Source organism: Lutra lutra, chromosome 14 (genome assembly GCF_902655055.1).
Source record: "Lutra lutra chromosome 14, mLutLut1.2, whole genome shotgun sequence".
Taxonomy (NCBI): domain Eukaryota; kingdom Metazoa; phylum Chordata; class Mammalia; order Carnivora; family Mustelidae; genus Lutra; species Lutra lutra.
The window spans coordinates 56,391,544-56,404,214 of record NC_062291.1 but is presented as its reverse complement, the minus strand read 5'-3'; the positions used below and the strand labels follow the sequence as shown (position 1 = coordinate 56,404,214).

The following is a 12,671-nucleotide window of genomic DNA, read 5'->3' as shown; positions in this document are numbered from 1 at the left end:
TCTTTGGTTGGCTCTTTGCAGACCAGGACCTCAGCTTCGGATCTTCCTCACATCCCAACACTTCACCTGCGCGTGGGTCTGGAGTGTGGGGGCTCTGTGTTCACGGGTCCTCAGCAGGAGGCGCAGGGAAGGTGGCCAGACCCCGATAGTGGAGGCTCGGGGCTGTGGCTGCTGCCCTGCACCCTGATGGGCCAGGCTGGAGGGGGCTTATCCCTGAGTGTGTAAAACTGGAGTTGGGGCCTGGTCTCTCCTTCCAATTTCCCACTTTGAAGTGGGGCCCTAAGGGGTGCGTGGAGGCATTCCCCAGCCACAGAAATGATGACTTCTGGCCTCAGTGCCATTCATCAGAGTGCTTGTTTTCTAATTCCCTCCAGGAGTAAGGGACAGAGAAAGTCTCAGATCCTTCCGGAAGGGTGAGGAAGCTCGGGGAAGTAACTTCTCTGCTCACAGGATGACCTCCGTTCCATTCCAAGGGGGGCTTGTGGAACAGGGATTCTTAATTTTTGTTGGGTTATGGACCCCTTTGAGAATCTGATGAAAAGTTTGGACTCCTCCCTAGAAAATTAGAGTAAGAATAACTAACATTATGTTGTAAGCACTTAAAAGCACGTATCACCTCTTCCAATCCTCCTCCTAACCCAATGAGGCTTAGGTAGGTACTCTTGTTTTCCCTATTCTGCAGACAAGGAAACTGAGGCATTGGGATGTTACATGACTTGCCCTGCCTGTGGACACACATTTAGAAAGTGGTAGGGCCTTTGCACATGCTATCACTTGGACCCCATGAGCTAGAGTACCTCAGTTCTAGAGTACAAGCCACCTCCTGCATTGCTTACAGTTGGGAATGCGTATGTGTAATAAGATACCAAGTGGATGCCGCCTCCCCCACAGCTGGTGCTCAACCTGCTGTCAAGGTGCTGGAGGAAGGAAAGGCTGCTCTTGGCTCCCCTTTGCAGAATCTTCCCCCATCCTCTTGGACCAGTTAGGTGCAACTGCGTGGGGTTTCTAAGTGTCCCAGCTTTGCGGGGATCCCACACAGTTATCTAATTGGCGTTTAATGCTGGGTGGGGAGTCAGACAATCTGGGCTTCTCTCCTGGTTTTGCCCCTCCAAGCTGTGGGGCCTAGGGAGTCATTGAGACTCTTCTGAGCATGTCTGCTCATCGGCAAATCAGAGCAGATAACTCTGGCCTTCGTTAGGATAAGGAAGGTGTCACCACTCTGGGAGGAAGGCAGTGCCCTGAAGCAAATGGCCCGCACCAAGCAGTGTGCACGTTGTTCTGCTAAGGTCAATGAACCCAGAGGCTGAGCTGTAGCTGCTGACCATGCTTGACGATTGCAGCTTTAGAAGATACAGAGAGTATTTTCGTGGAGTGGCAATTGGTGAGCTAATGGAGATTTTGGAATAGTTTGTACTCCGTACTTGTCTACCCTTCTGCCTTTCTGTTCCCTGTTTGTTCATGACCCCCCATAGCAGGTTTCCCACAAATCCTAGATACCTGGAATGTTAGTGCTGGAAAGGAACTCAGATCACTTATGGTCAGCCTTCTCATTTTGCAGGAGTGGAAATAGGCTCAGAGGGGTATAGGAACTTGCCCAAGAGCACACAGCTAATCCATGGCAGAGCCAGAACTCAGGTCAGCATCTTTCAGTTGTGCCATATGGCTGTCCCTGTGTCACCCAGACACAACTCAGCACTAGTTTTTACTTTGTGTGGCCCTTACTGGCTCTGTGTGCTTCCTTGAAAGTAGAGGCTGGGTCATTCTTTATTTTTTTATTATTATCTTTTTAAAAAATTTTATTTGCGAGGGAAGGTGGGAGAAAGAGAGACAGAGCGAGAGCACAAGAGCAGGGAGAGGGAGAAGTAGACTCCCTGCCGAGCAGGAGCCTGACGTAGCGCTTGATCCCAGGATCCTGATACCATGACCTGAGCCAAAGTTAGACACTTAACCAATGGAGCCACCCAGTTGCCCTGAAGCTGGGTCATTCTCCTCATAGTTTCTCCCTATTTCTCACTGCCTCCATGCCTGGTAAACAAAGGAACCACACACTCTGTGTAGGCAGAGCCATCTCAGGAGACCTTTGTGGCACTAGGCCCACAGGCTCCACACATTCAGATCCATGTAGCAGCTCCACGCACTGGGATGAATTTCTGCTGTCGAAAGAGATCTGGGAGATCCCCCCTCCATATACTGCTTTATCCCCATTCATGTAACGGCGGGCATGCCCAGCGATGTGTTCCCGGAAGCTTTGGGAATCCAGGCTTGGCTTGTGAATGGCTGTGCTGGCAGTCTCTATCCAGCCGGGGTCTAAGCTGGCTATCAAGAGCATCTTTTCTGAAGCAGGGAGGCTGATCTCAGCAGTGACAAAGCACCACGGGGCATTTGCACCCCTGAGCTCACCCTGCTTCTTGCCGCAGGCCACTGTGAATGTCCACGGGCTTTCTCTCCTCTTCGCTGAACAGCTCGCCCAGTTACCCTACATTGTTAGAATTTTATCTTGGTCATCTCAGTTCCTGGGCTGTTTTCATCTAGAGTCCGGGCAACAAATAGCAAAGTTGGAGGACCAGGAGCTGGGGAGGGTGGGGGCGGGGTGCCTGTGCACGCATGTGCACGTGCGAATAGGAGCTCTACTTGTGTATGAGAAGGCTCAGTGCTTGTGGGACAGAAGAAGACATGCGGAAGAAGGGAAAGGACAGGGAGGGAGAAGTGTTTACAGGCCAGGGGTTGGGAAGAGTGGGGAGGAGGAGAGGAGTCAACTTGAAGGAATAGTTTCTGTCTGAGGGATGCAAGCAGTAGAGAGGGGGGAGGGGTTTTAAGGATGGTTCCTGGTGCAGTAAGACTTTCTTTCTCTCTCGTTAGTGTTCAATAAGAGATGCAATAACATTTTGAATTTTTGTTATGTTTACACTGCAATGTTGGCTGTCATGGCCACTAAGTCACCAAGACTGGGCTACATGGAGACCAGGTTATACTGACATCCCTCTGGTGTGTTCTGTCTGGGGACAGAGGCTGACTGTGAGGCAGGAGAGTGGGAGAGGCAGAGTCTAGGGTGTGGGTGATCCCGGGGGAAGTGGCTGGTGGTGGGGTGTGGCGTGCCAGAGTTAGCGTTCAGGTTGCGTTCTCTTCTCTGAACAACTTCTAGATCATTTTCCTGCACTAAAAATAAAGAAATATGCCTGAGTTTTCAGATTCAGTGCTTAATCACTTTGGACCCTGTTTGAAAAAAAAAAAAATACAAGACCATTTGGACATAGTGGGGAGCGATGTGGCGATTCATTGAGATTGTATTTTTTCCACAGAGAGGAAATTTGTCCTAAGAAAAAGCAAAAGGTTGAGTTTCTTGGCTATGTTTTACTGACAGAACTCTTCTTGGAGAAGGATATTCAAATTTTTGTCCTCCAAGAAATTGCTCTCTTGAAATGGTTTGAGGTGGAGATGGCTTAGCACACAGGGTTTTTAAATCAAGGGAAGGAGCAGTGCCTAGTGTAGATAAAGAGAGTTCTTTCTACTGTCAGCAGGCCCCTAGGGGGTCCAGTTGATGTGTGTCCTGCGCGCACATCCGGTCAGAGGATTCCTGATCGCTCCTAAAGGCCCCGGAGGGAACGGGCTTTTGGACCGAGTAGGTCTGTGTGTGAAGGGTCTCTCTCTCCCCTTTCTGGGCTCTGAGGCAGGATAAACGCTTCTGGAGAAGAGCCCCAAGCCTTGGCCTGATGTTGAGAAAGTTCAGGCGTGCAGAGGTGCTTTTGGGAACCAGGCAAGGGCAGAAAGAGGACCTGCTCTGGATCCTTTCACGGTGCCGGTGGGAGTACTCAGCTGCATAGTTTTTGTTTTTGTTTTAGCTCAACTGCTGAGCTATTGGGCACCTGAAAATTATCTCTCTACATTTTCTGATCCTCTTAAGGGGCCTTATGGGAGAGCAGGAAGTGTCAGCTGCCTTCTGGTGTTTGAAGCAATGTCCAGGGCAGACGGTCATTTCCTACCTAGCTTTGAAAGCTGTCAGGAAGGCATCACTCTGCCGGGGAAAGGCCCTACGTGGTTCCTGGCCTGTCCGTGGGTGGCACCTACTTTGGCCAGCCTGGCCCAGCTCCCTGCGGGAAATCTCCGGGCAGCTCTGATCATGTCGGTCACAGTTCTGCGCCGTGTGTTTCTCAGAGGGACTCCTAGCCCACGGGCATCAGAATGTTCCATGGTTCTTGTAAGTAATGCACATGACAAGTGGACTGAGTTGGGGTGTCTGGGGGATGGGACCTTCTAGGTGATTCCTTCGTACCCTCGGGGTAGAGGACCACTGTGCCTTCTGCAGCCATTGTGTAGAAGCGGGCGTTGTGGTTGGTAAATTTGATGCTACGAGATCCTGGGTTCAGATTTTAGGGCCTTAAGGAAGTCGGAGAAGGGAGAGAAGTGTGCAGGTGTTGAGTACCCACTGTTGGGAGGTGACATGTGTTTTTTATTTTACACTCAGCCCAGTGCACTGGGTGTTCCGATGCTGGGTACAGGGGAGGAAACTGTCAGAATCATAACTTGCTTAGGATGGCGCAGTTGAGTTGGTAGGTGGAGAGCGGGCTTGACCAAAGTCTTCATTGATTTTTCCATTATGGCTGGGATCCCCATGCTGGAATGTGGAGTGTCTCCTCGAGCATGGCTGTGAAATAGAAGTATGATATGATCCACACATGTTAAGATTTTCTAGAAGCCACATTGAAAATGTAAAAAGCAAGTGAAATTAATTTTAACTACATATTTTCTTTAACCTAGTATATCTACAATATTTCAGTATTTAATCAGTATAAAAAATGTCAATTAGATATTTTACAGTCCTTATTTCCATGCCAAGTCTTCAAAATCCAATGTGTATGTCACCTCTCAAGTCCCACCAGCCACATTTCAAGGGCTTGGTGGCCATGTGTGACTATTGACTACCTTACTGGACAGCATAGCTCTGACATCTCTGGACTGGAGAGGCGTGTCTTGCCCTGCTGCCCAGGGTAGCCAGGGGTTTCTAAATTACTGGTTTATAAAGGCCACAAGATGAATCAAGTCTGGGTGGTCTGCATGAGTGTCATTGGAAGAGGGGGGGTATTATAGGTCCTCCACTAGGGTCCCAGGTGATTCTTCTGTGTAACCTGATTGGAAACAGCTGCACTCAGAGCAGTCACTGGGCAATTTCCCTGGGTTCTGTGGCTTTGCGCCACCTCCTTTTCAGGGACACTTGGCATTCCAAGCACGTTCTCTGGGGGTGGCGTGTGGTGTGGATGGGAAAGGTGGGGGAATGTATGCCCCGAGGGCCCTTTTCCTCCCTTACTAAATAGGACTTCAGTTTCAATGGGAAAAAAGGACTGCTTATTTATCTGGATGTGATCTTGCATAAGGGTGGGACCTTCCCTCTCGGTGGCTGAGAGCGGAATCCTGTGTTCTCAGGAAAGGTAAGATGAAAGAATAAAATATTTAGGGGAGAATGGGATACCGTGTATACTTAAGCTGTGTTCCTTTCCAGTGAGTTTGGTTTAAAATTTATTTGCTGACTTAGTGGAAGAAATCGGTCCGAAGAGTTACCGTCCCGGGGTCCAAACCTCAGATGCCTCCAGGGTCCAGCATGTGACAGGCAACGAAGGGCAGGAGAGTCCAGCTCCAGTCCTAGGAATGTTCTTCACTTCCACAAGATTGTGGTCTTTTTTTCTGGAAAGACAGGACCCTCTAGGTCTGTCATTTTCTTCTGTTGAGAGAGAACTATTTCTCTAAGAAACAATCAGTGTAAGTAAGCATATGATAAGGGCAGTGACACTCACTTGTGTTTAGGGAGCTGGATCTGAGAGCCATACCCCTCTAAGCGGGGAGTAGCTAGCACCCAGCCCCATCCACTGCTGTCCCTGAGGCCCAGCGTTACCAGAGCTTGTTATTTAAGGAGAAGGCACACATCTAGAATATCTAAAATGTAATAGTGGTGACCTTTTTTTTTTTTTTAATAAATACAGTTGAGGGGTGCCTGGATGGCTCAGTCGGTTTAAGCATCTGCCGTTGGCTCAGGTCATGTTCCCAGGGTCCTGGGATCGAGCCCCGCTTCTGGCTTCCTGCTCAGCAGAGAGCCTGCTTCTCCCTCTGTCTGCTGCTCCCCTTGCTTGTGCTCTCTCGCACTCCTCTCTCTGACAATAAATAAAATCTTAAAAAAAAAAAAGGAATACATTGAATCTTGAAAAACACAGATTTGAACTATGTGGATTCACTTAACCCAGATTATTTACAGTACTATAATGTATTTTTAATTCCTTAACTATCTTCTTAACATTTTCTTTTCCCTAGCTTTACATATAACATAAAATATGTGTTAATTGGTTATGTTATCTGTAAGGCTTCTGGTCAATAAGGAAGCTATTAGTAGTTAAGTTTTGGGGGAGCCAAAAACTACACGGTGAATTTTTGACTGAGCGGGAGGGAGGTGCCCCTAACCCCTGTGTTATCAAGGGTAACTGTAGTTATAGATTCACAGGAAGTTGTTAAAAAAAAAGAAGTCCAGGGATTCCTATATGTCCTTCTCCTAGCTTTGGCCAGTGGTAACCCCTTACATAATTACAGTACAGAATCAAAGCCAGGAAGCGGATACTGTTGCCGTCCACACTCCTCACATGATTTCCTAGTTCAGCGTATATAGGCATGCATTTGTGTGGGGGCATGCATGTGTATGCTCTGTGGAAGTTATCAAGGGCAGATTTGTGTAGCCACCTCTACAGAGAAAGTGTCTTGGCTTTTCAGCTCTGTAGATGCATCAAAAACTCTTTCAGTCTAAAGCACATGCCAGAGGCCTGGTGTGGCCTTGCTGAGCCTCCAGTTTTCACCTCTGTTCTAGTCTTGCCCTTTCTCTCTCTTTAATTCACATACATTTGTGTAACAGAATTCACTCCTTTAACCCTTTTAAGGTATTTCATTCAGTGTTTTTTAGTATAGTCACCATGTTGTATAACTGTTACCACTACCTAATCCAGAACATTTTCATCACCCCCAAAGAAATCTGTACCCGTTAGCATTCGCTCTGTCCTTCCCTCCCCTTAGTCCCTGGCAACCACATATTTCCATTCTGCCTCGTGGATTTCTCTCTTCTGGACATTTCGTACCAATGGAATCCTGGTACTCTGTGTCCTGGTCTTCTGTGTCTGACTAGCCCTTTCATTTTACACAGAATGAGGTGTGGAGACAGAGGGGAAAGGGAGGTACCCACTAGTATACTGCTCGTGAGTGGCCAAGACGGGACTTGAACCCAGAACCAATACCTTTCTGCCTCTCACCAATTCAGCTGTTTGTTTTGATAATATGAGGATAAAATTACTTGCTTTTAATAAACGTGTTAACAACAGAATGTCTTCTGTTACTTGTGCTGAGTGTTAAGGTTCTTCACTTGATCTTAGCCAAAAAGCCGAGAAGCGATGAGTGTTAAGGTTCTTCAGGGAGTCACTGTGGAAATGAAAACTGTCAAAGAGAAAATAAGATAATTCCGATGAGTACGCTTTTACTGGGTACTTGTTGTGTACCGGGTTCAGGACCAACGGGGCTGAGTTAGATGAGATCCTAACCATCAAGGGATAGTCCATTGAGGGAAACAAAAGAAAGAATTTCAGGATATTAGGGTGAATATCATGACTGTGGGGTAGAGGGGAAGGGCTTTGAGATGGGGAGGAAGCTGGCAGGTACTGAGGCAGCAGGAGAGGCCACAGTAAAGGTTTCAACTTTAGGAACTGTAGGTGCACACATCTGAGCTGTGAGCTGATTAGTGGTGATGGGAATGGAAATGGGGAACTGGGGTATTGGCGATACAGCTGGAAGAGTGGGCTTGGGTCAGAGTCCTGCAGGTCAGCTGTGCATCCACCCCTGTGGTTGTCTGAATTTTGCAAGCTCAGGATGGCTGAATGGAAGCAGAGTAGGAAAAGCCAAACATGGGAATTGAGTCTCCAGGGAATACCCAAGTCCGAATAGTTGAAGTAGGGAGTGTGGTAGGCAGTGGTAGAACCAGTATCTAAGGATCAACAAGGCTGAGAAGAATCAAGGCAATGGAAGCCAGGAGACTGTTCCAGAAAGCTGTGCCATGAGGAAGTCATGCTACAGGACATGTTGAGAGGGCTCTCAGCTTTGTTTCCAATGGCCTGCCTCCACCTCCTCCATCACCCGCTTAGCAGTGACTTACTGAACCCTTGCTTTGTGCCGGGAACTATTATGGTGCTGGGTTTGCAGCCGTGAACAAGTCAGGCAAGATTCCTGCTGCCTGGAGGGAAGCATGGATAAGTAAGGTAATTACAGATTGTGATAGTCCTACTTTGCTGGTGGGACTAAGATTAGGCAGTCAGGGCTGGCCTAAGAGGTGATGATAATGGATCTGAGTTCCCCATGGTGAGAACAGCCCAGCCATGGAAAGAGACAGGCAAGGAGCTTCACAGGCAGAGAGAACTGCAAATGCAAAGACCCTAGAAAGAAAGAGCCTCTGGCCATCTGCAGGAGAGTACTCTGGGCTTTGTCGAGACTTTCTTGGGGTGGGGGTGGGGGTGTGCCCAAATCAGAACAGGTATTTTGTGGAGGTATCCTATCTCAGGAGTGGAGGGGGAGCTGGGAAGAATCTTTGTGAGGAAGAAAACCATATCCTAGTGGTAGAAAAGTATGAAGTCACTCATACTTAAATGATTCATTTAAAGTAGGCGTGCTTTTTTTTTTTTTTAAAGGGGAGCTAAAAATTATTTTGCTATTTTTCAACTAATTTGATTCTATTTTATGAGCTTTGTGTCGTTGACAGAACTTGGAACTTAGTGCTTCATTCTGCTTCCTACTGAATCTGAAGAAGGTGGGAAGGCTCTAAAAAGTTCCTCCAAACTCACATTTCTCTGCCAATGGGTGTAGAGGGAGGATAGCTGGGCAAGGGGACCAGAGGTGAGATCTGTTTGAGCTACCTTGGCATTGAGCACCTGGGGGTGGTCCCAGTGGGATTTGTTCTGGGAAATAGGGAAGTGCTTTCTGCGCCAAAAAAAAAACAAAAAACAAAAAACCAAAAACGGAGTTGATATTAGAAAATCATCTTAAACAAAATAATACACAGTACACAAAAGAAGATAATTACTTTGATTTGATTCCTTCCCAAGTTGGTCAGCCTCAAGGCCAGTTGGGGATTTTCTCCACATCTAGACTAGCTTTCTGAGCAGAGTTCTTCTGAGCCCACTAAATTGGTGGGCTAGTTAGTGGGTGGCTAGATTTCAGAGGCTAGTGACAGGCCTGAGTAGTTGGGGGATGAGTTGGCTCAATCATCCTTCAGCTGGGAGATAAGAAATTTGAGGTATATCTTAAGGGAACCTGGAGGATTGAAGTTGCTACAATTTTTTGAATTTTTTGAAGTTTACTACATTTCTTTTCCCATCTACACTCTTCCAAATTTGCATTATGGCTTAGGTGGAGGACCCTTAGGTTGATGGGGTGTGTAAGAGTAGCCTCATTCTGGTGAAGGGTACTGTGGATTGCTGCTCAGGAGGGCTGACGTTGGTCAGCTGCGAGATTCTGTGGTGCAGGGCTATCTGACAGTCACTTGGTGGCATCTGATGATGTCAGGAAAGAGATCTTTTGGCCCATTCAGGGAACCAGTTTACTCCTGTCTGTCATCTTTGTGGCACACAGCATTTACTTTGCCATTCTTGGCTGGAAATGGCCCAGGCCGTCAGTTAACCACAGAGTGGAAATCTGGAAAGAGAAGCGCTCAGCTGGTGGCGGATTTCTAGGCATTGCATTGATTTTCAGTGTCTTGCTCTTTGGTGGGCAGGAAGGACTTGGGGCAGAGTATTTTGTGCCCTACGAGCTGTTCCTCGAAGGCCACCTTGGTGACTGGATGCTCCCAGACTCTTTGCCCTTCGGGGTGCGGCTGCATAGGTAGAAGGGCTCCGATCTGAGACCGGACAACTCCAGTAATTCATCTGGAGGCAGTGGTGCTGGGTCACGCTGTACAGGGACTGAGGCAGGAGGGTCTGCTTTCACCGCCCTGTTAGCCTTCTATATTTATGTGTTTAGAGTAAAACAAGTTAAGTGATGTTTCTCCTAGTCTGATGTAGGGAGTGGCAAACACTAAGAATGCACAACGGCCCCCAGAACCCAGAACCTTGCATCCTGCCTGGAGGATGCCGAGTTATTGACCGGCAAGGAGATTGTTCTGGAGCTCCTGAAGCCTCTGAGTGAGAGATGCTTTTTTCCAAGTGGGTAGGAGTCTGGGCGTCAGAAAACCCTGAACAATGCCTGGGCCTTCAAATCAGAGATTCTGATTTAATGAGTTGGAGGCTCGGGATTTTTTTTTTTAAATCTTGGTGATTCTGTCAGCCAGATTTGGGAGCCTGCCCACCAGTGACAGATCCAGGAACCTCTTCCCACTCTTGAGGTGAATGTTGCCTCCTTGTTTGCTCCTCTTGGCCTCAAACCCCGAGCAACACTAACTGTGCCCACATAGTTGGTCTTCACTCCTCTTTATGTCCCTTCCCAAAATGTGTATTTCGGGGTGCTGCCCCCTGGCTTTGCTTCAGCCTACATTGGGGCTGGTGGCTCATCCCTATGCCATCCCTGAAGAACGGGAGAGCCTCACCTGGGGATTCTGATTGGCAGATATTCTGGGACATTTTTTCATAGAACTTCCTGCTTGAGGCTTCACTACATAGTAGATTCTGGCCATAGAAATCCAGGCCCTGAGGTAGATCCAAGATGGTCTCATGACTGGCACAGGACAGAAAAAACTATCAGCTGTCTTCTTAGAACCATGATGGAAGTACTAAAAATACGAGAAGTGTCAGTATTTCTACTTCCACGTTCTTGGGCCCGGCAGACTCTGGGATAGCATTGGTGGCCCTGAGGGAGGTCTAGGCGGGCATTGCCAGGAATCAGTGCTGATATGGTGGCACCCTTGATATGGGCACTTGGCAAGATAAATGTCCAAGAGTGTACATGACCTCTCAGCAGATGTTGGGTCAGATGTTTTTTGTTTTTTTTTTTAAGATTTATTTACTTATTTTAGAAAGAGAGTGTGAACAAGGTGGAAGGTGCTGGGGAGGAGGGAGGAGAGAGAAGGTCAAGCAGACTCCTCACGGAGCATGGAGCCTGCCATGGGGCTTGATCTCACAATCTCGAGACCATGACCTGAGCTGAAACCAAGAGTTGAACACTTAACCGGCTGAGTCAGCCCAGTGCCGCCAGGTGGCAGGGTGACTTTTACCACTGCCAGGGTGACTTTTACCACCGGCAAGGTGACACGAAATGTGGATGAGACCAAATTGGAGGGGCTGTTCACTCCTTGCTATGCCCGTGTTGCCCCATGGCCTGTAATTCCTACCTCCTCCTCTGTTCTCCCCCTGTCTGCTGCTCCACTCCCCTCCCTGCTTTAGGATGTCTTCAACGTCTGTCCTCGCTGGGAAGTGTCCGTTCCCCTCCGCTGCACCGGGAGCCCCCGCTCCGTGCTCCTGGAACACCAGTGCCTTCCCAGATCTTTAGGGTTACCCGTCATGTTAGAACTCTTTGAGTGTCGGATCTTGACGGAGCAGCTTAAGGTCAGGGACTGGATCTGGTTCATTTCTGTGTTTCTATCACCTTGCACATTGCCTGGCATGTAACTGCGTTCAGTAAATATCTGCTGAGTGGTCGGTGAATCCATGCATTCTTCGAGGGGCTGATAGAAATAACTCCTACCGAGATCTAGATCTTGTGGTTGAACATTGTTTATTATAGTCTTGCACCTCCATAGAAACTTATTTGTAGCCTTGCATTCAAAATGCATATTAAAGAACATTTTTCTAGCATATAAAGAGTATTTCAGACACTTTGGGACATTAACTGAGCACTTTTGAAGGAATAGATGCATGGTATTTATGAGCTTTTTTTTTTTTTTTTTTACTTAAAGGAGAAACTTTTTTTTTTTTTTTTAAGATTTTATTTATTTGAGAGAGAGCACTGGAGAAAGAGAGAGAGCAAGCCCATGTGGGAGGCAGAGGGAGAGGAGAATCAGGCTCTCCATTGAGCGGGGAGCCCAAAGCAGGGCTCGATCCCAGGACCCTGGGATCATGACCTGAGTCTAGGGCAGATGCTTAATTGACTGAGCCACCCAGGCACCCAAGGATCAACATTCTTGAGAACGTCACATTAGTAAATGAACCCTTAGGGAACCTGTTGGAAATTACCTTCATTTGTCAAAGAATAGAAGAGTATGGCAAGCCTTTCAGTAGAGTGGCTTGGGTACTTCAACTCTATTTCCTTGATTTTAATATTAGCTTTGAAAAACCCATACATACACACCTGTGTATATAAAATATTTTTTTTTGTTTTACAATGTAAGATTACCATGTCGTGGGGCAGAGTGGAAGAGTCCTGGATTGGCAGTCAAGAGACCTAGGTTCTAGAATTAGCTCTGCTTCTAACTGTGGGAGTAGGCAAGTCAGTTTCCTGCTTATACTTTTATAACATGGACGTGTTGTACTTGTTCAGAGATTTCACATGCCTGCCAGAGTGGGGGTACTAACTTAAGTTGCTGATGTGCTATACCTTTTTTTTTTCCTTTTGGAACTCTGCCCCTTTTTCTTTTATGTTCCCACTTTTGTTAGGTAGAGAGAATTATTTCTGTAACACACACACACACACACCCCACCAAAAAACCCAACAATACAAGGGCAATGATAACCATA

General features: G+C 47.4%; 1 protein-coding gene across 45 annotated transcripts in view; it reads left to right on the top strand.

Annotated features, from left to right (window-relative positions):
- The window catches only part of SORBS1 (sorbin and SH3 domain containing 1), a 227,861-nt gene that overhangs the window by 49,596 nt on the left and 165,594 nt on the right, over positions 1 to 12,671 (top strand). The window lies entirely within an intron of this gene.